A 27,333-nucleotide genomic window follows, 5' to 3' on the forward strand; every position below is an offset into this window, starting at 1 on the left:
TTAAGAAAATTTTAACTGAGACTATTGTTAAAAAATTTTAAACCCTGTAATATGATTGCTATAAATAGGTAAATCAAGAAAAAAATTTTTTATTGATACTGTGAACCAAATGATTATTTGATATGCATAACATGATATACACCCAACATTTGAGATACAATCACAAAACCACAATTTGAACTACAAGTCATATTTTTCAACACTTTAAACATCATTCAATTGCTTTATATTTAATTTTAAAGAAAAAATGTTTGTAATAAATTTGAACATAAAAAAGTTTAATAAGTTATTAAAAAAAAATGAAAACAATTTTTAAGTTTTAATAGTTTATATATTTATTGTGTATTGTTTATAGAGTAGTCAGTTTTTGTAAACTGCTTATATTGGCATGTATTTCTGTGTATATTTTATATTATTGTGTATTTCTGACCATTTTTTCTATCAACCTTACTTAATCACTCTGTTTTTCTTTTTTTTTTAATCTTTTTTTTTTCTCTTTAGTTTTTGCCATTAGTTGCAATAAATGAATGAATGATTTATAGATAAATTTAAAATTACTAATTGTGCATTTGCACCTTTTTTTTTATAATAGTGTTATTAAAAAATATACAGATGTTTGTTAAAAATCTGTAACACTAGTAATTTTTATAGTTAAAACAGTTCTTAGTATTAAGTATTTATTTTAAATAGTATCTGCGCACAATATTTAATAACATTAATTAACATTAGCAGTTTTTAAAATAATTTTAATAAGCAGAGACATAATAATAATAATAATGATAAGCTGCGGCAAGAAAATATTAAAATAAGGATTAAACTAGTAACAAAAAGTAAACGGTTTTTTTTTATCTTGCTTGAAAGGGGTAGCAACCCTTAAGCTCGGTTGTCAGTAGACAATGAGTTGTAGCAGCAATTCGGTAATAACTTGTAAAACTAGTGTTGGACAGAGTGTTTGTTGACACAATGTTTAAGTTCATTTAGGTTACAAGAGTCAATTGCAGTTTGTGGGAGTAAATTCCGTCGGTTGACTTCTCTGTTTGGAAAAAAAGTTAAGTCTAGTAGAGATAGCTTGAATGTTGTTAAGGTCTGAAGCACTAAAGAACTCTTTGAAGAGACATTGAGAGTATATAAAAAGTGCAATTATTTTTCTTTAATGTTGTTGACTTCAAAGATTTAAGTTCTTATTTTATTATTGTTGTTATTATTATTATTATTATTATTATTATTATTATTATTATTATTATTATTATTGTTATTATTGTTATTATTATTATTATTATTATTATTATTATTATTATTATTATTATTATTACATAACTAAGAACATTTTCTCTTCCAACTGTACTTTTTTTTTTTTATAATTTAATCTTTTTATTTATTTTTCTCATAGCTTTTCTTGCCATTTGCGAAACCATTGCAATAAATAAATTGTATTTAAATAAGTTTTAAAGAGATAAGCTCACCTCTGAAAAACTGTTTCATTGAGTATCTGCCAGTAAACAGAATGATCTATTGATCTACTGAGAGATGCATTCCTCTGAGAGGTTGGAGACACCTAGTGCGCAATAAGGATGTTTAAAAAAATAAAATTTTTAAAACACGAATACACAAAGCCAACTTTGGGCCAAATATTAAAAAAATACAATTACAAAAAAAATTTTACCTTGTGCTCAATCGGCAAAATATCCTGAAAAATGTATATCCTAGTTTTTTCTTGATGATTATATTGTTGTTTATATTAAAAAAAGATTTTGCAAAAAAAAAAATTTTTTTTTTGCATAAATTAAGCGAAATCTTTTTTTATTTTAAACAAAAATTATGAATAAACCAGGATACACAACAATCTAGAAAAAAACTTTATTATGATCACATTAGGAAAAAATGTTTTACGAAATATTGAAATAATTTGGGTCATTTTCAAGGTATTTTGCCTCTTGAGCACAAGGTAAATGTCAATACTTTTGAAATTTTTTTTGTAATTGTGTTTTTTAAATATTTGCCTCAAATTTGGCTTGTTGTGTATTCGCATTTTGAAAATTTTGTTCTTTTGAACACCCCTAGTGCGCACCAATCCTAGCCATGGTCCAACCTTCTATAACCATTCACTGTTCACTGTCATTGATCTCAACTGTATCAGCCACCTTGAGCAAACGAGTTTTGTTTTCCCAGTACACGTGTAAAATGTGGATATCTCATGTTGTCTGTTAGTAAATTAATTCTGAAGAACTGCACAATTTCTACAAATTTCTGATTTCAGTTTGTAAAGCATATCTAATATTTTGTACACTGTTTCGAAAAAAAATACATTCACAAAATATAGCTCTAAGGTTATTTTATTTCCAACATACTAATTCAAACTGTAGCATTCTCTATTTTTTATTTGAAGTCCTTAAATAGTATGACCTTATTCAGTTATCAAATTTTTTAATTATTTATTTATTTAATTTATAATTCTATATAAATTTTAACTATATTTTTCGATCTGCTTGCAACTTTAAGTTGTTTGTACCTAAATACCAAACTGTTCATTATGGCTATGAATCCATACAACATGAAAGCATACAAACACAGTGGTGTACCCTCCAGTTTTATTTTTCACTGGGTTTAACATTTGTTTTTATATTTTTATTTGAAATATATATATATTTCAAATAAATATAAAAACAAATGTTAAATCAATTATATCTTATAATTTTTTGATTACGTTTTTTTGAGCTCTCTCTCTGCCTTTTGGACGTTAGAACTTTATTAACATATATAGTATTAATAATAATCCATCATCACGGTATAGCCATATGTTGGTTTTTGCAATTATTTTGGTGTTTTATAATTATATATTCGCTTTCTGTTACGTGAATGAGTTGTTCTGCAAACGAAATGGCTTTATTAAAACTTTCTGTAGTTGTAGATGGGTAAAGTATGAATTTTATTAAAACTTTTTGTAGTTGTAGACCGGTAAAGTATGAATTTTACCCAAATTTATATCGAATTGAATAAAAAAAAAATTTTTTTATTTGGAATGCTGTTGAATCAATTGATAAATTCAATGTTTTTTTTCATTAATTTACTTGTAAATTGTTTCTAAAGTTAATATTTTTTTGGGTTATGTTGTTTTGTTCTTTATCGAGTTAATAAGACGGTATACTGGTTTTATTTTTACGTTTTAGTTATGGTCAATGTAATAAATGCTGGTGATTTCGCCAGATATTACATTCGGTTGTTCTTATTTAATTTTAGTTGGCTTTTAATTTGAATGATTTTATTGAACTATCGGCTGCTTTTTTAAAGGTTTTTGTTACATTTACGTTTATCAGTTTGCCATAACTTTCAGTTGACATTTTTTCTCAATCATTAGTTTTGAATAATCGTTTAATAAATATTACAATAGTTTTACAACAATCTGTTAATAAATATTGACACCTTGATGTAGAAATTGGAGAAAAAATGCACACCAATCAAATTGAGAATATGAGCTGCACATGGGACAAATAGTTCCAATTCATTGATGATATTGATTGGAGCTTGAACACCCTGGTATTTCTCTGACACATTGGATTGCTTATCATATCATTTGCTTTATCAGATCGCAATATTTATTCAATCAGTTTTGAATTTTTTTAAGATTTCTTCAGCTATGTGTTTCCTAGTGTTTTTATGGCTCTCCATAAAATCCTTAAATTATTTTTCAGTTAAGCCCAGTTTATAGTTTTTATAGTCTATATGAGGCACACTGTCTATATTAAACACTGCCTATAAATAATAATAAACATACTTTACTTCATTTAATTGTTTTTTATGATACATCAGATACGAAGTATTACTCAATGTATTTAAATAGCAATGAATAATACTTTGCACCTTGATTTGTAAAAGACTTTTTCATTTTCCCTACAATAAGAGTATCAATACTTTCTCCGAATTTTTCTCCGAATTTCATTTTAAGTTTGTGATAAAAAGTACGAAAATTGTGTTTTACTTGAATTTAATTTTAAAATATATGCTGGGAAAACTGGATTGTAATGACTTATCAACTCTAAAATATTTAGAAAGATTGCACATTTCGTTCTCCTATTATTTCTGTGCTTCTTCTCAGTGCTAAGCTATTCTTTTTATTTTGAGTTTTATTCTGTGCTAAACTATATACACAGAGCAAATAGGAGAATTTTTTGTTCTCCTGTTATTTCTGTTGCGGAAAACTTGATAAAGTCTAAATAAAATTTCAGTTGTTGAAAACTTAATAAAACCTAAATAAAGTTTCAGTTGTTGAAAACTTGATAAAACCTAAATAAAATTTCTGTTCTAAAAAACTTGATAAAGCCTAAATAAAATTTTAACAAAAAACAAAGTGGTAATAAAATTACAAGAGACTTCTCAAAAAGTTAATAAATTTAAAAATATCTAAAGAAAAACATAAAAAAAGTTTGTTAATCTTAAACTCAGTCGGTTTCAAAAAACTTATAAAAATCTTTATGATTAAATTTATGAGAAAAATATTTATGATTCTCATATGTTTTTGGTAAAACTTAATAAACTTAAAAACATAATAAGCTTATTCGTTTATTGTATCAACCCAAATGTAGGCTTTTTCAAACTTTCAGCGGATACCATGGAAACCAAGCAAGTCTCATATTAACAAAAATACTGCATGTTTTTTAATGAATTTGGTAGAGTGAAGATCTTTAAATATACTGGAAGTTTCAACATTGTACTCATTTAAGGACTTAAATGATACTTACTAATGATGCTAGAGTTTGATTAACATCATATGACAGTTTAACTTTAGTCTTTTTGGAAGTAGCAATTTTCCAATTACAAGCATCATAACTACATCAAAAGACCTTAGCAACATAGTTGAGATTGGATTTAAGATTTTTAAGAATGATTTTACTTGAAGCTACCGCTGTAAAGCCTAAAAATCCGGAAAAATATTTTTAATTTTTACTTAAAAATTAAACCAACATCAATAGAGTCACCACGAGCTTTTTCAGCCATGAAGTTTGCCACAAAAATAAGAAGTAGATTGGGTAATGAAAACACTATTTTTGACTGACATCTGAAATACGCAGTCTAAATTTTAGTCTTTCTTAAAGATTTTTTCTGTTTTTTTTTTAATCATGAATAGCATTTTCTAGACTCTGAATTGTTTCATGTTCTGAAATTCTCGTAGATCAAAATATTTTTTAGCTTGTATTTAGAAATAAAAAGCACACAAAAAACAAAATGTCACACTTTTTAAATGTTGAATAATAATAATTGTATTTTTACCACTTCACCATTGGCAGCAAGTTTTTTGTTGTACCAATTAAAATGTCGCGTTTTATTGCTAGACAAAAAAAAACGGAATTCCTTTAATACCTTCAATACCAGCAACTTCAATACCAGTCATCTTTTAAGGAAAAGTAGTTTAAAATTTGAATAAAAGTTATATTTATAATGTTAAACGACATGACTAATAGAAAAACATTACAAAAAAAGTTAAAAAACATATTTACTGCATTAATGACCATAAAGTCTCAAACCTCACTAAGTCTTGTTCAAAAAATTAAATCTCACGGAGTATTTAAAAAAACAAAATCTTATATATTGATGCTGAACTTAATAGTAGCAACCACTCTCAATAAGTCTCTCAGCACGTTTTTTATATGCAGATACGTACATATATACGTAGTAACAATGTAAAAGTTCCATTTTGGATAGCGTTACGTGCAAACGTCTGTAAGTATATAAGTCTTTAGCATAACTTGAGTTTGCGGGCTCAACTCATGCTTATTATTAATTACTATTGAGGTACATGGAACGATCGTGTATAATATATGTATATATTATACATATATTATACACGATCGTTCCATGTACCTCAATAGTAATCAATAATAAGCATGAGTTGAGCCCGCAAACTCAGTTATACTTTTAGTTTTACAAAAACATTTTATTTTTATAACTAAAATCTTTTTTGCTATTTTTTTGCTGTAGATAAATACGATAAAATTGAAAAAATTGAAAAATATATTATGATAAGGGATGAATTTGAACCCTAAGAAACAACACTGATGACAGCGCACTGAGCTATCGAAGATAAATGTTTCATTGAAAAACAAACCATTTTATAAATCTCTTATAATCTCTACGTTTACGGAAAAGGTGCGCGTATTTTTTTTTTTTTTTGCTCTAAAACAATATTTTTGAATGAAAGGTTAATATTGAGTTAAATTTCACCTTTTTTTTTTTGACTTCAATCATTGGTATATTTATGAAATATCCGATTTGAAAATTTACTTTTATTTACTACTGACTCTGACAAATAAAGGATGCTGAAGCACAAGCACTAGTTACTACCTTGATACATGCAAAGGAAATAATGCACGTTTATAATACGATTTGTGTATTATTGTAAATTGGATTATCCCACATGAAAAACGTTATTTCTAATAACCGTAACATTCAGAGATTTTAAACAGTATAATGCTTAATTACAACAACAACAATAGAAAAAATAGTCACGTTATTGAAAATACAACATATTAAATAAACAAAAGTATGTAATTTCCTAATTTAATCTTAAAATATTAACAGATAAATTCACAATATATTTTTAGGAATAGTCCAAAACAGTATGATAAATTTGAAAACACTCATCAGGATGTAACCCGGGTTGTGATGGACAGAAATTACAAACAAAAACAGTTTTCAAGGGATGTCTTTTGGCGGATAGTTTGCCCTTTGAATAACAAACACGACCTCTTTTGTGGTGCCTATTATTATTGCCTGACTTGCCTGGTGGCAACATTGAAGGAAAATGTCTGCCAGAAAGTCTATCAAAATCCTCTCCAACAACAAGACAAGGGTTGTGAGGGATCTCAGGGGTTAGTGAAAATATCAACTTTATGTTACTCAGCAAGAAATCCAAGTATGAAATGTGCCTGCCAGTACTATGTGTATAAATTTTTTGTGAATTTAAAGCACATTGAAGAATTAGACGAAAAGCTAATTTCTTGTATCATTTATAGGATTTTCGAAGAGCCTGAATTCCATATATTTGCTAGTCTACCCGGTCAACACCACTCATATGCACATTGTATGACTTAACCATTGTTGGTATAATGTTACCATCTTTATCAGATTTTTCTGTTTCCACCATCACTGGATTGTGATATGTTGACAGCAAGTAAACAACTTTTTGTTTTTTACCTGATTTGTCTTTAGTTGCACGATATTTGCAGGCTAACATTTTATTGTCATCGCTGCGAGTTTTGTAAAAAACAGCAAACCCTTTTGCAAGTTAATCATTTAATATCTCTTTGCTGTAGTGTTTTCGGTTTGCGTGAATAGTTCCATAAATATAAATATTCTTGGACAAGAGGAAGCTGGCAAGAGAAGGGCTTCTATAGTAATTATCAGTAAAAACTATATGACCTTTATATAGAAATGATCTCATCAACTCTATTGGTATACGTTGGCTTGAAGGCATTGTAGAATTTTTGTCATCATCATACACCCCAGTACCACAGTACACTAAGAAATCAAGTGTAATATCATCAGCTGTAGTCAACTCATATACATTTATTCCAAATTGTGCTCTTTTTGTCTTTATATATTGACGAAAATGCAATCTACCTTTAAAAAGAACAAGGGATTCATCAACACTCAAGTATTGTCCTGGACTGTAAACTTTTCGGCAACGCTTTCTGATCATATCGAGGAATGGTTTGACCTTATGCAATCAATCTCTATTAGGATCATTAAGATTATGATTGGGATCATTATTGTTATTAAAATAAAGAAATTCGAGGATAATCTTGAAACAGTCTCGAGATATGGTTTTCGAAAAAGATTGGTGTCCAACAAAGATCATTGGTGGACCAATACATGTTCAAATTTAGTTTATGTACAATACCCATTAATATAATTAGACCAAAAAAGGTTTTCATTTCAACTACTGTAACAGCTTTCCAACTCTTAAGGTAAGAATTATTGGCCTTTTCAGGGTGTTTGCTCAAAAAATCTTTGCAGTATCGGTTACTTTCAGAAATTATATGTTCTAAAATAGGATTGGTTAAGTAAGCTTTAAAAAATTCAAGCGTACTGTCTCCACCTATTCTAACATTTAGACCTTCAGTGGAAAAGAATGGAAAAGTGTCATTATATTTTTCCTTATTATCAGCATCAATATGCTCCCATTCTAACTGTAATTCTGTTTGATCAGGAACAACACGATCAATGAAATGTTGATTTGATCGACCACCACAAACACGAGGAAACCTAACCCTACTTTGGCCTTGGTTAGGTTGTAGATTATAACAAGCACCTCTATCTACAATAGCAACACGATCAAAAGAATGTAAACCACTTACGTTTCTACTTCCATCTCTGGTTTTCACATGCTTCTGGGGCTGTGAAACATTAGTTGTTGAGTTTCATAACATTCTTTTTCACCATCAGATTCTATGCTTATATCACTAGATGATTCCCTATAAATTTCTTCTTCAGTTTCAGATTCTATAATCAGGTCATTATTTGCTCTCTCCTCAGATAAAGAAATATTGCAGAATATATCATTGCAGAAATTTTGATTTTTAGGAATATTTGAGGTGAATGGTGAAGGTAAAACAAATTTTTGAACTGGTAAATCTTCAGAAAAGGGTAGTAGTTCTTCATTTACATAATCTAAAATACTTTCAGAATCACTAGAGTTATCAAGATCAATACCAATATCGCTATCTACACCACTTTCATCAAACAAAATATTAAGGATCTCATTCATATCAGTATAACTTGTTCGCTTTTTAGCCATTTTTGAAAATTAATTTTTGATCGATCTATAAATGCAGATGACAAACGGTTTAAAGTATCAACTTAAGAAATTATTCCTTTTTCAGATATATATTTATTGTTTTCTCAAGCCTTTATGTTCACGAAAATTTAAAATTATTGATGGATCGCCAGGCGGTTCACACGTCATTTAGAAACAGATTTTATGCACCGTGGTGCGGGTCAAGCGTCAGGAGTTAATTAATCGCTTAACAAAAGGAAAGTTACACCTATCTTCTCAACCATTTTCCCATCCAATGTGTTGTTTTAAAATTCCTCTCTCGGTTGAATACATATTTATTAAAATAAAATTGACTTGGTAATAAATACAATACAAACAAATAAAATAATATCAATTAAAAAATAAATGCACTAGATAAAAGTGGATTTAACACGTTCGCTGCCGAGCTATTTTAAACTATGCTTTGTTTCTTTGCCGAGCCATAATGTCTGCAATGATTAATTTTTGCCGAGGCTGTTTTTCGCGGTTTCATTCTCATTGCCAAGGCTATATACCAACATTTCAATAAATAAAGTATTTTTAATCTAAAATAATTCTATAGTAATTTTTATTCTGAATATAACTGACAAAAAATAAGCACTACGAGTATACTCGTACTTTGGCAATGGAGAAGAAATTTTTTTCACCAGTGCCGAAGAACGAGTTTACTTGTAACACCGTAATGAGTATAACTCATTGCGGTGACTGCACCTTATCAAGATGTAATTAAGAACTTGAAAGTTGCAATTAAGAAACGTAAGATGTAATTTAGAACATGGAAGATGTAATTAAGAAACGTTAGATGTAATTTAGAAGATGAAAGTTGTAAATAAGAAATCGTAAGATGTAATTGAGAAGATAAAAGTTGTAATTGAGAAATGTTTATAATATAGATTATCAGAAAGAAGTTATTTGTATTTTTAATTTTGTTGCTTTACCTTATAATATTAGGTTTGATCCTAATTTGGCCAAGGTGGCCATATGGGTTGGTTTTCAATAAATAATAATATATTATCAATAATATAAAAAAAAGATGAAAAAGAGATTTGTGGTTGGCGGTAACTCCATATCTTCCAAGGAAATTTAAATTTCCGCTAAGGACCCAATTGTATGCTGTCTTATATTTGACACCTAAAGTTTGCGCCAGAGTCGCAAAATGACGATTAGGTCGTCATTTTGCTCAGCACATACAATAACTCATTCGATGAAAATAAAACGTAATGTTTTCTTTTAACTTATTCGGTTGTATGTATTTCATGTCTACAAATTGGACAATGTGGTTCTGGTTGTTCCAAAAGTGGATGTAAATAAATTTAGTGAAATAAATGCACGGATTCAGTTTAATAACAGACTTTCTGTTTAAAGTGTATTGACAAATAACACAATGACCTTTCAATTCCATTACTGTATTACTGTATTGTTGGTGCATACAAATGCTAAACTTGATATTAATAACTTATTAAAATGCATGTGCAAGAACATTTTTTATAATGACCTTTAAGCTTACATTGTGAGTTTGCAATTACAAGTAATGTATTCTTATTTCCATATTACGATTTCTTAATTAGAACTTTTGTTTTTCCAATTACATTTTGCGATTTCTTATTTCCATGTTGGGTTTTTTAATTACATTTTAAAATTTCTTAATTACATTTTGTGTTTCTTAATAACATATTGTGACTTCTAAATTACATGTTGTATTTCTCAATTGCATCTTACTTTTCCTTATTACAACTTTTAAGTTCTCAATTACATCTTGAAAAGTTATAGTGATGTAGCTTATTTGATGCAATATTATTATAAATAGCGTTTCAATTTTTTTGTACATGCACATGCACATGCACATTGGGAGTTATCATGAATAAAAAAAGTAATTTATATTTTGTTTTCTTAATTCTAAATTGTTGTGTTTTTTAGACAAGAAGCTAAAATATATTTGACAAATACGTTATACTGCATGTTATTAAAAATGTGAAAAAAATTTGATTTACATAACGTTTACATAATGTTTTTTAATATATTAAAAAACATTTTAGTGTGCACTTCGAATTTTTTTACACAGTATACTAATTAATGTGTTTTATAGATAAGTAATTTCTTTTTTATAAATAGATAATTTATAAATTTACCAATCTCATATAAGCTCAACACAGATATTCCACAATTGGATCAGCACATATGATTATGGAAGATTGTGAGGATAGTGAACTATCCTCACAATGTTCCATAATCATATGTGCTGATCCAATTGTAGAATATCTGTGTTGATATTCCACAATTGGATCAGCACATATCATATGTGCATATGCGCTTATACTACTACGTCCTCGAGCTTGACTGTATCAGAATCAGGTTCTGAAGATAATAACACTGAAGAAAGTGATAGCAATCTGTTTACAGACGTTCATCAAGCAGCCACTGTAGAAGATTTTTTAATGCCGCCGAAAAGAGCTAGAACAACAGGTGGTCTTGCTTATAGAGAAAATCAAAACAAAGCTCAAAAGGTAGATCTTATAAGAAATATTTTGCCTGAAAAAACAACTTCTGAAACAAATCCATCTAGAAAGTCAAACCAATGGAAAGATGAGCCGAATATTGTAAAACAAATTCAATTTACCGCTGATCCTGGTTTGAAGATAAACATGGAGAGCAAGAAACCATTAGATTTCTTTAGACTATTTGTTACAGAAGAGTTTATAAATACTATTGTAGTTGAAACTAATCGCTACGCAATGCAAGAAATTAATAAGCATCGTCCCTTCAGAAGAAGCTCACGTTTTAAAGAATGGAAATCAATAAATTCAGAAGATATGCAGCAGTTTCTTGGAGTTCTTCTTTATATGGGGTCTGTCAAAATGCCATCCTTAGAACACTATTGGTCTAAGAACAGTCTCAATAGAGTTCCTTTGTTTTCTAGAGTAATGCCACGAAATAACTTGTGTTAAATTATTGGACTTCACGATCACTTAAATAATACAATGGATCACATCTACTGTCCTAATAAAAATGTATCAATCGATGAGTCAATGATGGTTTGGAAGAAACGTCTTGTATTCAGGCAGTATGTGAAAAATAAAAGACATAAGTATGGTATCAAGTTCTATGAGCTATGCGAATCAGATGGTATTGTACTAAAAGTAAAAATCTACTCTGACGAGACAACTCTTGGTAAACAAAAAAAAAAGGCAGCTATTATTTTAGACTAAATGGAAAAATTTCTAGAAAAAATTTATCACCTGTACACCGATAACTTTTACAATTCCTTTGAGTTAACAAAGCACATGATAAATCAAAAAACATAAATTTGTGGTACTTTAAGAACTGACCGAAAGTCAAATCTAAAAGAATGTACAAAAGCAAAACTGAAACAGGGAGACGTTATAAACAGAAGCAGAGAGGGTGTAGTGGTTGTTAAAGGGAAAGATAAAAGAGACGTGCTTATGATTAGCAACTTGCATTCGATGCAAATGATTGAAATGACAAACAGGAGAGGAGAGAAGAAAATGAAACCCAATATTATTAAAGATTAGAATCAATGTATGTTAGGAGTAGATAGGGAGGAACAAATGGTATAATATTATGATTGCCTAAGAAAGACAATAAGATGGTATAAAAAAGTAGCACTTCATTTCTTTGACGCTTTTTTGTTTAATGCTTACTGTCTAAACAGCTGATATGGGTTAGATAAAACAATTTCCTTGCCTAAGTTTAGAGAATTAATTGTTACGGATTTATTAGATGAACGTTTGAATGAAACTGTGCCTTGAATCACCAATAAAAACTTCCACTACTTGTCTTCAACACCACCAAATGAAAAGAAAAAATTCCTAACAAAACCATCTTGAGTCTGCTCTAAAACGAAACGTAAAGAAACACGATATGAATGTGCTGTTTTTGAAAATAGACCTCCGTTATGTATTGGCGAATGTTTCAGAATGTATCATTCAAAAGAATAGGTTTACACTTTAGTTTTCATGAAATAAAATTGAAGCATTATCAAGATTTTCCTTTTATCTGTTTTAAGCTATTTCTGTCTTTATCTGCATTTAAATTAGGTTCCTTGGATTTTTAAAATAAAAACTTGAATGTAGTATTTTCTGAAATCAAATGTGAAACTAAGAAAAAAAAAAGTGAATACACAAAGCCAGTCATGCACAAATATCATTTGAAATAAGTTAGTATAACTACGAGTTTACTCGTAGTTGGCAAACTATGACGCCGGCTTACTACGAGTATTCTCGTAGTTGGCAAATATCAAAGTCCCGCTAACTACAGGTATGCTCGTAGTTGGCAAATAAATGACGCCAACTTACTGCGAGTATCCTCGTAGTTGGCAGCGAACGTGTTAACAATTTATCTGAGAAAAATTCTGCGTAACTTTGGTTTACTTTATACTTCAAAAATCTCGTCAAAACAGTTGTTTGGACAAAATTCGTTAATAAATAGTTTGGGACGTAACGCATAAATGTTACGTCATCGCAATAAAACGTCGACACAAATGTACGCCTAAAACTAACAAGATGAACAAGATGTAAAACATTTTTGAAAACATATTTGATAGCATAGCACAAGGTACATAAAATATTTTTTATATTTTCAATTGCATAAAAGGTTGAAATTTCAATAACTTACGTCATCCATCAAAAAGTTACGTTTTGCATTTAAAAACAATAAACTAAAAAAAACAAATGCTTTAAAAACAGTCTTTTTGTAGAAAAATCACCAGAATGACGTAAGAATCTGATAGAATGGATATTCATGGCTAAATGTTCCAAATTTCAACTATTAAGCATAAAGCTATGTCATTAAATTTTAGTTGGCCCAACTCAGGTTTTCCGCAAAATATGCGAAAACCAGATTGGTTTCTTTGTCCTGAATTCTTTGCATTAGCTCATTAAGAACAGTATCGTACTTAGCCAGTAATTCAAACACTCCAAGAAAGTTTCCATTGCTCTTTGAACCAATGGCTGTGTCTGAACCTCGGAATGCAAGATTTCTTGCAGAAAGAAATAATGTAATGTCCAGTATTCTTTCTTACACAGCCCTCCAAAAAATCCGCTCTTTATGAAGCAACTTTTGTTGTTACTCGTCTATGATAGCTTAATTTGCAATGCCTGGATTACTAAAATTGAGGGAAAAAAATTAATTAAGAAAAAAAAAAAGTAACAAACCAATAAATTAAAAGAAATATCAGTTAAACTTTTTGTAAAGTCATCCATTGTTCAAAGCACTTGAAATGTGCACTGCATGTTTCGTGTTCTTTAAGTATTTTTGATATGCCTTCTCAAGTGTTCATTCTTTATTGGAATGGTGAAGAAGTTATCCCAAAAAGTTTCCAACAAAAACAAAACACTTTTATTGCTGTTCAAAGAATATATGAGCTATGTCCGTTTAAGGATTTCTCCATTGTCCGTTTAAGGATTTCTCCATTCTTCATCTTGCGGTTATAATAATTCAGTGAAAATCGTTTCCTTTCTAAATTGTATAGAAAATCAATTTCAATCTTTTTGAAACCACGTTTAACAATGTCACACCTCTGTGCGTCAGAAATATTATCTGGCTACTCAGAAGGATCATCACTGATAAAAATAGGCGGAGTTATTATGCCATTTGATATAGACTCACATATCAACCTATCTGACTCCACTCTAGTGTTCAAATAATTTTTCATTAAAGTTTGGTATTTTCCCTGATGCTCTTAAAATAGCTAAAGTAATCCTAATTTACAAATGCAACGATCATTCGGACATTACAAACTATAGACCTATATCATTACTTTCTGTATTCTCAAAATTGTTTGAACGCGTAATTTGTAATAGAATATTCGAGTATTCCACTATAAACAGTTTGTTTTACCCAAAACAATTTGGGTTCCAGAAAAATCACTCAACTGAACATGCAATTATTGAAATAGTCAACCATATAACTAATAGTTTTAACAATAACATATATACTTTAGGAGTATCTATAGATCTATCTAAAGCATTCGATACAGTTGACCATTGCATTCTCTTAGAAAAAATTAAGCATTACGGTATAAATAATACAACATAAATGGATAAAAAGTTATCTTACAGATAGAAAGCAATATGTTCATACTGAACAATCCGGAACATTAAATGTCGTATGCTTAGTTCCGCAGGGATCAATCCTTGGTCTGCTCCTATTCCTTATTTATGTTAATGACTTTTGTAATGCATCATTGAAACTAAATTCAATAATGCTTGCAGATGATACAAATCTGTTTCTTACCAATAATAATATTAAAAATCTCTATTCAGATATGAATATGGAATTACATAAAGTTAATATTTGGTTTGGGGCAAACAAACTGTCACTTAATGTTGAGAAAACAAATTATACTCTATTTCATATAAAAAAACAAGATTTAAACATTCCACTTAAGTTACCTGAACTTTATTTAAATGATAAATTAATTAAAAAGCAAGCAAGTATTAAGTTCCTAGGAATTCTTGTCGATGAAAGTTTATCCTGGCTTACCCAGATAAACTATATTTAATCAAAAATCACCAGAACTATTGGCGTAATGTATCGAGTCCGCCCATACGTGAATATTTCAAGTTTCAAATTGATATATTTTGGGCTGATTCACTGTTTCATTAACTATGCTAATACATCATGGGCAAGTACGCATAAAACAAAACTTGAAAAAATTTATAAGCTACAAAAACACGCTTGCGGAATCATATACTCTAAATTTAAACGTGAACATGCAAAACTTCTTAAGAAAGATATGAAAATGATGGATATATTTGAAGTAAATATCTATCAGCATCTAATTTTTATGTATAGATACTACAACAATCTTTTACCAGTAAATTTTACTGGTAAGTTCAAAATAAAGCTAAATGATAAGTATAATCTAAGATCAAATAGAAACATTAACTATAAATTGCCTCGGAAATGTAACAAACTCTCAGAATATTGTATATCTTATCGAGGACCTAAATTATGGAATGAATGTCAAAAGGATTTTAAGTTTAAGGTGAAGTCCTTAAGTTCCTTTAAGTTTCAAGCAAAAAAAGAAATTTTTAAAATGTAATGATCTTAATATTTAAAAAATTATTGTTATTTTAACTAAATAATTTTTTGTTTGTTTGACTATTTTACCGGTAACTTTGCTACTTATTTGCTTCTTAATACGAGCTTTATATTAAACGTGTTATATACTTCTTAATACAATCTCTTTAGTATTTTTGTTATGAGTTTTATATTTATATTATACTTGATATTAATGTTGTATATTTACGATATATTAAAACGATTTATTACTCTTCTTATTTATTATATAAATCTACGATTTATTATTCTTTTAAAAGGGACTCTATGAAAAGATTGCGATAACGTTATCCTTATCTTCTTTGAGTTCCTATCTGCTTTTACCTTATTTTATTGTAATACTAGTGTATACTCTTGTAACAGAATTTATTTTATATATATTTAAACAAGCTTTTTAAAAATTATAATACTATGTTAAACCAAAAAAAAAAAAAAAAAATGACTCTAATCTTTTTTATGATATAAAAAACTAACAACGCATAATAATAATAAAAAAATCATTCAAAAATGCAAAATAAAAGTCCATATGATTATGGCCTTATAATCATATGGACTTTAAAATAAAGAAATGTAAAGTGTTACAGTTTTCCGATCCTTTACATTTGTTTTATTAAAAAAGTAGCCTTTATTAGATTATGATGAGGCAAAGGGCGCAGTATTCTGCCATTCATGTATTGAAGCCTCCAAGCTTAAACGAATTACTGCTAAGAAACCCGAAGTAGCATTTGTAAGTATTTTTGTATATAACATAGCAATTAGACTAAAACAATTGACATTAACAAATCATCCTTTTTTACATACCCAGTAAAAAACTATTTTATTGTTAAAAATATCTTTGAATTCATAAACCGTTCATGAATTTCATAGTTGTGGCATGTTGTGGTTGGCTTATCTAATGGGAAAGATGCTACAGTATCGTTTAGGAGCCATGAATCGAGTTCTTTCCACAAAGAAGCAGTTATGGTGATGGTAACTATTCCTACTACAAAATCAGATGTTGGAGAGCTTCTGTCAAAGCTACATCCTGCTCAAAAACAGAATAATCGGCACTGTTTGTTTGAAATCATTCAATGTATTTGATTTCTATCTAGACAAGGATTGGCTCTCAGAGGTGATGATTATGATCAAGATGGAAATCTTAAACAAATTGTGTTTATGAAGGCTTAAAGTGATACTCTGCTTAAATACTGGCTTGTTAAAAAGGACAATGCTTACACCAGTGCAGAAATGCAAAATGAAATTATCCAAACAATGAGTCTCCAGGTGCTAAGAGAAATCATGGCTGAGCTCCAGTCTTCTTCTTTTCTGACCATTATGATTGACAAAACTACTAATTCATTCAACATGGAGCAAGTTATATTGGTCGTAAAACACATGTAACTTGTTCCATGTTGGATGAATCACAGAAGAACTGGAAGTACATGAAGAGTTTTTAGGTGTTTATGCTGTGGGTTCTGATGCAACAACTTTAATATCTCTTATTAAGGATGTAGTGATACGAATGAACCTTCCAATGGCAAAACTACAAGTACAATGCTATGATGGGGCAGGTGTGAAGGAGTGGTGTTGCTAAAAAAATCGCAAACATTGAACCAATAGCAATATACACTCATTGCTACGGTCATGCTTTAAATCTTGCTGTTGGTGATACTGTAAAACAATCCAAGATTATGAAACCACATATGAAATCATAAAACTTATAAAGTATTCCCCAATGAGAGAGGCAGTGTTTAAAAACATTAAAGCAAACTTGTTTGATGCTGTAACTGTTGGAATCAGAACACTTTGTCCTATCAGATGGGCAATAAGAGCAGATTCACTTGCTAGTATAATTAGCAACTATGAAGTTTTACAGGTGACATGGGAAGAGAAAGTTGATGTAAGAAAGGATACTGAAATTAAGGCAAGGATTCATGGAGTATCAGCTCAAATGAAAACTTTAAATTACTTGTATGAAGTTATTTTAGGTGAGACCATGTTGAGGCACTCAGATAATCTTAGTTGCACTTTGCAATACAATTCCATGTCTGCTATGGAAGGACATCAAATTGCTCTTATGACTATTGCTACATTAAAACCTCTTCAAAATGATACATCTTTTAATCTTCTGTGGGGTAAGGTTAATCTTATGGCATTCAAATTAAATGTTGATGAACCTCAGGTTCCTAGAATCAGAAAAATATCTAAAAGTTTTGATATTGGTAACTCTGATGGTGATTATCATGCAGACCCTAAATCCTTTTACAGGCAAAGTTACTATGAAGTAATAGATGTTATCATTGCTGCCATACAAGAACGCTTTGATCAACCAGGATATAAAAAGTATCAGCAATTGAAAGCTCTCTTTATAAAAGCAATTAAGCAAGAGAGGTTGGAAGATGATATAAATTGTGTTTGCTTCTGATCTGGTGATGATTTAAACAAAGGTTTACTTGAGGCACAGCTTGTCACGTTTGGACTTCATTTTCAGCAGGCCCTTAAGAAGAAAAATGAGTCATTGAAAAATGATATAAATATCTTTGATGTCAAAGATTACTTCACCTCTCTCTCTCAGGCTCAATAAAGTCTTATGTCTGAAGTGAAAAAAGTACTTCACGTACTAAAAAGTACATTTTAGTAATGCCTGCAACAAATGCAATATCCGAAAGATCATTTAGTGCTCTTAGGAGGGTTAAAACATATCTCAGGACAAAAATGTCTCAGAAGCGGCTGAATCATTTATTAATACTTAATATTCACAAAGAAAGGACAAATACACTTGACCTGAAGGAAACACTTAACGACTTTGTTAAGCGTTCACAACATCGGTCAACGTTGTATTCTCTGTTTTGATTTGTACGTTTGCTATTACAGTTCATTGTTGTAAACAGTTTTTTTAATAAGTTATGAATATATCTAAACTCGCAAGACCACTCCTATAATGGTTGCGACGTCCCTGTGTTTAATGGTTTCTCATTTACGATTTGACAGATTTTTATAAAGCTTGCATTTTATGATAAAATTCGGACCTCGGGAGTTTTTTAAAAAATTTTTTTTTTGCATGAAAAACATTATTGCTTTTTTTACGCTTGCATAATTTAGGTAATATCGTATTTATATATATATATATATATATATATATATATATATATATATATATATATATATATATATATATATATATATATATATATTTATATATATATACAGTATTGTGCAAATTAATTGCATCAAACATTTTTTTCTTTTTCTTTTTTGTTTTATACTGTGTTTTCTATAATTTAACTGTGATTAGAAGGATAAACAAATTTAAATAAAGTAAATAAATAAAGATGGACACTACACCAAAAAAAATATCTAAAATATTAACTTTACTTCAATATTCTGATAAATCTCAACGGAAGATATACCAAATTATGTTCAGTAAACCAATCTGCAGTTAGCCGGGTTAAGAAGCATTTCATTGCAACAGGCAGCTTATCACCATTAAGACAAGGAAAATGTGGTCAAAAACGAAAGACTTCAGAAAGAGATGACAGATATCTGATGCTGGAGAGTATCAAAAATCCAAAAAAGACAAGTGACCAACTAATGAATGATTTAGCTACGCATGACATCCATGTCTGCTCGAGTACTGTGCGGAGGAAGCTGATAGCTGTTAGAAGGTTTGCCAGAAAACCTTCTAAAAAACCACTACTTACAGATGTCATGAAGAAAAAGCGTCTCTTGTGGACAAAGGAATAAAAAAAGTGGACTAAAGAACAATGAAGAAGGGTAAGACAAAGACAAATATAATAAATTTTATTTATTATATTTGTATATCATACTATTTTTAAATTGAAGGTATTAAATTGAAGAGACTTAATCACAGTTAACTTGTTTTTTTATTGATTGCAGGTTTTATTTTTGGATGAATCATATTTTGAAGTGCAAGGCCAACGGTCACAATTTGTTCGTCGTTCTGATGGTGAGCCTATCGACCCAGACACATTGAACAATATGCCAAGCATCCAAAAAAGAAGATGTTTTGAGGTTGTTTCTCTGCTTTTGAAGCAGGAAGACTCTATTCAGTTACTGGAATGATGAACTCTGACGCTTACATTGAGGTTTTGCAAACACATTTAATTCCAGAGATGTTAAAAGTGTTTCCAAATGGAAACAGAATAATACAGCAGGATTTAGCCACATGCCATACTTCCGAAAAAGTCAAGAAATTCATGGTAAAGATAATATTAAAACCTTTAAATGGCCTGGCAACTCCCCTGATCTTAATCCAATTGAAAATCTCTGAGCAATTGTAAAAAAAAGACTGCGAAAACATGACTGAACAACTAAAACTAAGCTTACCACCACTATCTTTCAGATTTGGATTGAAGACACAGAAATCCAAAACATTTGTAAAAATTTAGTGGATTCCATGCCAAATCGTATGCAGAAAGTCATAGCAGCACGAGGAGGGCACATAAAATATTAGTGCATGAGTTTTTATTTTATTAGAGCAAGAAAACTTAAAATTTCCTGGATTTTTATTGTTTTTAATTTTGATGCAATTAATATTCACAATACTGTTTGTGCAGGATAAACTTGCGAGGCTTTAATATTATTATAGTGCATGTATGTACACATATGATTTTTTACATATATTGTTTACATATGGACTATATTTTAGTACACGTTGAACAATTGTACTAAAAATAGTATAATTATAAGTCACTAAAATATTATAAGTAAATAAACTAACATTTACGTCATCAAAATTTTCTTTAATAAATCAAATAACAAAAAATAGAATTATATTGAAAAAATATAGATATATTTAATACAAAGAATTCCTAATTGATCTCCTTGCGTGTTTTATGGCAAATTCGGAGATGATATTATCGTAACTTTTTTGGCTATTTCTGAGTCTATAGACAAAATTGCTAATGAAGCAAATCTTTCTTGGCTTATGATAAATCTTGATCAATTTTTTAATAACTTTAATCTCGAAAAAGATCTCTCTGCTGAAGCGACTGTAATTGGTAAAGTTGGTATAATTCTAGGCGCAGTAACGAAACGCAGTAACAAAATTTGGATATAACTCAAATAGATTATTTTTTAACTAATAATGCAGTATTTGTAATATTCTGAAGTTGGAAGGCAAAACTCGACAGCAGATTTTGATTTCATAACATAAATCAATCACATCAATATAATTTTGCAATATTATGATATTGAATATATGAATCTTTACATTATTTTAGAAGTTCATCTTCAATCATATTTTTAATATCATCTAAACTATATAAAAAATCATACAATGTTTCATGCTCTTTATTAGGTTTAAATCTTCTCGTGAATGAATTAATCGCATTATCAACAACGACAATAAAATATTTAATTTCAAAATATTCTTCACTCAATGAAAAATTTTTTACAGTTCTTTGAATCTTAAATTCAGGCGTAACTTGTACTTCTTCAGCAATTTCCATAGCTATTATTATGGAAGAATTGAATCCCGTTTCACGGTATTTTTCAAAAAAATTATGTATTCGCTATGCTGATATCCAATCTCAAATGTTGAAAAATCTTGCTCATGATATTTCCGATTATTTATTTCCGGTTGCTTTGATTTCCGATTTTATTTTTACGTCTACGGTACGTTCAAGAAGGTGTTTCAAAGCTAGAGAAAATTGTGGTATTTAAAATCTTACAGATTTCATGTTTTCCAGATGGCATTCCCATCTTGTTTCTGACAATGGTTTTGGATAAAGTTGCTTGACATAAACTTTCAATATATCCCAGCGTTGCTTAGAATATGCAAAAATGTTATACAGACTTTGTCAAGCTCCAAAAAATGAAATTGCTAAGGTGGATGATTTTGAAATATCTCTAAGAACCAAATTTAAATTATGATTTCCGCAGGGCATATATATTGCCTTTGAATTTTTTTTGCAAAATAAGTGCTTGCACTCTCATGTGAACCTTTAATGTTATGACCATCGTAACTCTGTCCTCTATAGTTTCCTAAATCTAGTTTCTCATTTTTTTATAAGCTCTTTTTTCGTAGATAATCCTTTTCCAGTTGAGTTGTTTACTGGTTCAAAACAAATAAATCGTTCTTTTATACTCACATCTTAAAAGTTATCTATATGAAGATATCTTAAAACAACAGATAACTGTTTTTTATGGCTTAAATCTGGAGTGCAATAGTGCAATCTAATAAAATTGTGAAATATTGGCTTGCTTAACTACTTTTACTATTTCACTTCTAACTTTTTTAGCTAAATTACAAATCAGCTCATCTTGCATACTATGAGATAAATAGAAACGCGGTGCCGATTCAACACAACGATCCAAATGCTATTTCATTAATAGGGTTAATTTTTGCAAGTAATTCAATGAGATCTAAGAAACTATCGTTATGCGGGGTATATAAAACATCACTACTTCCTATAAACGCTAAATCATGCTCTAATAAGTATAGAATATATGCAACTTTTTGTTCACAAACACATTTTAAGCGCTGAGTCTCATTTTTAATTATTTCTTCATGTTCTATGTGAAGTTTTTCCAAATTTAAAAAATAATTTAATATTAACAATTTGTATATGGCTTGTAAATGTTGTTCTGATCTTTCGTGACTTTGCAATCGCGAACTTAAATGTGCCTAATTATTTAATCAGAGAGCAGCAGTATTTGATGACAATAATTTTCATGCATAACAGAATGTGGAGTCCTTAGTTTTGATAGATAATAAACACTTTCTTTTGTGTTGTTTCCCATTTATTTTCTTAAATTAGAAAAACTTCATTCAGAAAAACTTCTATTATTATAATCTTTCGGAAAATCGTAATTTTTCAGTTATATTACGCAATTTAGTATAATTGTCATTCTAATTTTATCACTTATATTTTCATATTATATAATTTTATCACTTATATATTCATATTATATAATTTTATCACTTATATATTCAGGCCAAGTGCCGGGATCATTGATAGTAACACAAGTTATATCATCTTCGTCGATATCTTGACTTTTTTGAAGCAGGAAACTTTTCACTGATTTATCTTGTTTATTTGATATCAACGAGAAGTCTTCTTTGTTTACGTTTTCCTCTGCTTCATTAACATTTTCCTTTTGTTGAATTGTCGTATCCACGCTTTCACCATCATTAAGGATCGTAATAGGTATATGATAATTATTATTAGCATATGATAATTATTCTTGTACATTTTCTAGTTTTAAAAATTTTGCCAGACTGTCTCTTTGTTTTGCCGCAGCTTCATCTCTTTTTCTTTTCTTTTTTAGTTTATCATAGCCAAACGTAAACTTTCGTCCAGCATCTCTTTCCTCAGAAGTCATTTTTGGAACTTTCTAAAAATAATTTTGGCTATTATAAAGAACAACACCATAGGATCTTTTTAAATTTCAAAAAAAAATTAAAAATGTTTAAAAAATATATAGTTTTTTTATCATAAATTATATAAAATGGAACGTTTTTTAATTTATTTATAAAAATAGAATACTTTTAGTCAAAAATTATAAAAATAGAAAATTTTTATCAAAAATTATAAAATTAGGACACTTTTGGAAGAATGCCAAAAGGCTTGTTTTTTAATCAAAAGTATAAGGTTTTCTTTTATTCCATTGTATATGAAATACAAAATATGGTTCAAAAAACATATATAGAGTGCATGCGTTTTTTAAACATTATTGTTACTTTGTTAATAATATGCATGTTTTTCACATAAATCGAAAAAAAAAGCAAATTTTGTTATGCCTGATTTTAAGTCCAAATACAATAGATCTTGATGCGCGGGGGCCCATCAGTAATAATAATTTTACTCTTGGGTTCGATGCAACGCAAGAAGGCGTTGTTGCATCGAACCCAAGCGTCATATTAACAGCATTCAATTAACTTCAAAAAAAAAAAAAAAAAGTCACGTTAATGCTATTGATCAGTTACTGGGTGGGACAACTATCAGTTATGCAAATCATATATGTAACAAAGTGTACTATATTGTTTCGGTTTATTAATACCATCATCGGCAGTGAGGTGGGACAGGATTTACCAAGAATGCAACCTTGGGCATACCAACACCGTTTATAAGGAATTTATAGAAATATTCTTAAAACACTGTAATAATTTCTTTGTGCATCAATACTGCTCACTCTTGGGCAAAATTAGAGAGACTGGCGCGGCGTCTATTGCTCTCAATAGGTTCGTGATACAGTCAATGATACAGAACATGTCGAAAATTGCGTTATGTGCTTGTGCTAAAAACTGTAAACTTTGAGATTGAGTCAAAATTATGCAATTAATGAAAATGGCGAGGACAATATTTTTGTGCCAAACCGTTTGGTAGAACCTGCATCAATAAAACATCAAGGAAACTGACACCAACAAAAATTCCTGAGGTTGAGCTTCACGAGATTTCTTCAGATCCTCTAGACTGGCCTGATGATTTGTCTCATCTCCAAAAACAATTAGTTCTATCAGGACCAATACGAGTAAAAGATTATGCTTTCCAAAGAGTTGTTTTTCCAATTCCAAAGCAAAACGAAGATTTTGTGCTTCAAACTATAATAGATTCCTGACAAATGATTAAACCATAACAAGATCATGTATATTTAAAAAAAGTAGATGCTGTATACTGTTTCTGCTGCAAGTCGTTTAGTGTCGATAAACAAAAACTTAGTACCAGTGGCTTTCGTGATTGGAAAAAAATTTATTCCATGTTAAGTGAGCATGATCGTTCACAAGAGCACAATAATTCCTGGATAAAATGGAAGGAACTGGAAAGTCGCTTAAAAGTAAACAGTACAATCTATCACCAGAATCAGAGTATCTTTCAGCAAGAACAGCAATATTGGCAATCAGTAATTGAGAGAATTGTTGGAATTATTCAATATTTGCCAAAAACAATTTGTCTTTTCGTGGCAGTGAGGAAAAGCTTTTTGCCCATGGAAACGGAAACTTTCTTGGCCTAGTGGAGTTATTGGCAAAGTTTGATAGCGTCATGCAGGAGCATGTTCGTCGAGTAACCAACTATCAGTTGCCATATCATTATTTATGCAACAGGATTCAAAATGAGCTAATCATACTTATGTCAAGAAAAGTGCAAACTGAAATTATTCATCGTCTAAAGGTGGCAAAATACTTTGCCCTCATACTGGATTGCACTCCAGACTTGACCCATAAAGAGCAAATGACTGTAGTGGTACGCTTTGTCGAAATTTCAGAAAATTCTGCAACAATATTTGCAATATGCAAGAATATTGCAATATGCAAGAATATTTTTTGTGCTTCCTGGTAGCTGAAAATCATACAGACAAAGGAATTAAAAAATTAATTACTACCTTTCTGACTGAAAACGACATAAATATTAATGACTGCAGAGGACAAGGGTGTGACAATGGAAGCAACATGAAAGGTCGCATCAAAGGAGTGCAAGCAAGAATACTGGAACAGAACCCTATGGTTTTCTTCTCTCTGTGTGGTGCCCATTTCTTAAATCTCACTGTTTCTGATGCAGACAAATGCAATGCATCAACAAAGTTGTTTTTTGGATATCTTAAACGCTTGTATGCATTTTTCTCAGCATCACCACATAGATGGACAATCATGGAACAATGTGTTGGAGCAACAATAAAGAAATGGAGTGAGACACGCTGGGAATCTCGAAGAGAAAGTGTAAAAGTTGTTAGCAACCATTTACCTGAAATTTTGAACGCACTGGAAGAATTAAAAGACTCAACAAGTGATCCTTTGCCTTTGCTGAACTGAGATTTTTGACAAACGAATTATCATCATATGCCTTCATCATAAAGACTGTGATATGGTATGAACTCCTGCTGCAGATTAATATTGCAAGCAGTTACTTGCAGCCTGAAAAAATGGACCTTCAATTAGCTATGCAGTATAAAAATAACTGTAAAGTAGCTCTCAGTGCTCTAAGAAACAATTTTGAAAGTTTTTTACTTGAAGCTTAGAAAATTGCAGCTAGCTGTTAAAATTGATACTGAACTGCCTCAACCTCGAATGAGAAAGACCAAAAAACAATCTCTCTACGAACCAGCTGAACAAACGCAGTTTACAGAAATGGAAAATTTACGGATTAACTTTTTCAATGAGACAATAGAAGTAGCATACATGGGTTGGATAAATGATTCACTGAACTGAATCATTTGTGTGGAACATTTGGATTCCTTTTTAATATTAGGACTGTTGATAAAGAAGGGTTAAGGACTAGTTGTGAAGAATTGAAAACAAAACTGGATAGAAAGGGGAAAAGTGATATTGACAGCCAAGAACTTTTCACAGAAATTTCGAATATTTTTGTGACCAAAAATGAAAAGTTTAAAAAATTCGGATTAAACCTATAAATAGTAAAGGTTGGATAACTACTAATTCTTCCGTTATATGCATGAAACATTAAAAAAAAAATATTCCAACTATTCTTGCCTATATATTATAGCCTATTCCAACTATTTTTGATTGCACAAGTTTGAATGAAGAAAGTTTTTTACAACCTGTAAAATCTTCTAATGCATTAAGAAAATCACCAGCTAAAAGAATATTTTAGCCAGATCAATACGAACAGTTTATATTGAATGATTTGATTAATAATTTTGACGATATTACTGAAAGTCTTGCTACTAATGGTGTTTCGTTTTTGAAGTATGATGATCATGTAGTTTTTTATAAATTGAGTCATAGTACTTTATTTATTTCAGAAGCGTACAGAGTGTATTCGTGTAAAAAATGAGATGTATGTTAAATTATTTTACAAAGATTTATTTCTGCCATTGCCAAAGTGGTTTCGTCAAGGAAGAGATTTCCATTTATCTTGTAAAAGTATGCTTTATAATTTTACCATCATTAAATCGCAAGCCGAACAATTTTCATCTGTATTGACTGAATCACAGTAAATTAAATACATGAAGAAACTTATTTATTCAGTCAATATTATAAAGTATTCACGTATATTGGGATATATTTCTATGCAGTCATACCAACATTTGCGTAATTTACCACCATCATCGTAACTTAACTAGTGGAAATATTGATTGATGAAGTTGTGCAAAACGTTTAAAATTAGAAGGTAAGATATCTCAAGACATTTGCTTGGTTTTTGATAAAATATACTTGCAAAAATGTGAAGAGTACTTTGGTGGAGAGATGATTGGTAGTGATGAATCTAGAGAAATGTATAAGGGAATAGTTTGTTTTATAATAGTTGGCTTGAAACATAACGTTCCATACGTGATTAAAACGTCATCAGAAAAAACAATTATTGCTGAATGGTTGAAATAAAAGTTTTTTGAATGTCATTGCATTCTAACTGAATGTGATAATATTAGAATTATTGTGTGTGCCAAACATTTGTCTAATGTTTCATGGTTTAGGAAAATCCTTTGTACGTCAAACCAACAAACCGAAGGTTTGTTTTTTATATACAATTTAAGAAAAATTTGCC

Source organism: Hydra vulgaris, chromosome 02, assembly GCF_038396675.1.
Source record: "Hydra vulgaris chromosome 02, alternate assembly HydraT2T_AEP".
Lineage (NCBI taxonomy): Eukaryota > Metazoa > Cnidaria > Hydrozoa > Anthoathecata > Hydridae > Hydra > Hydra vulgaris.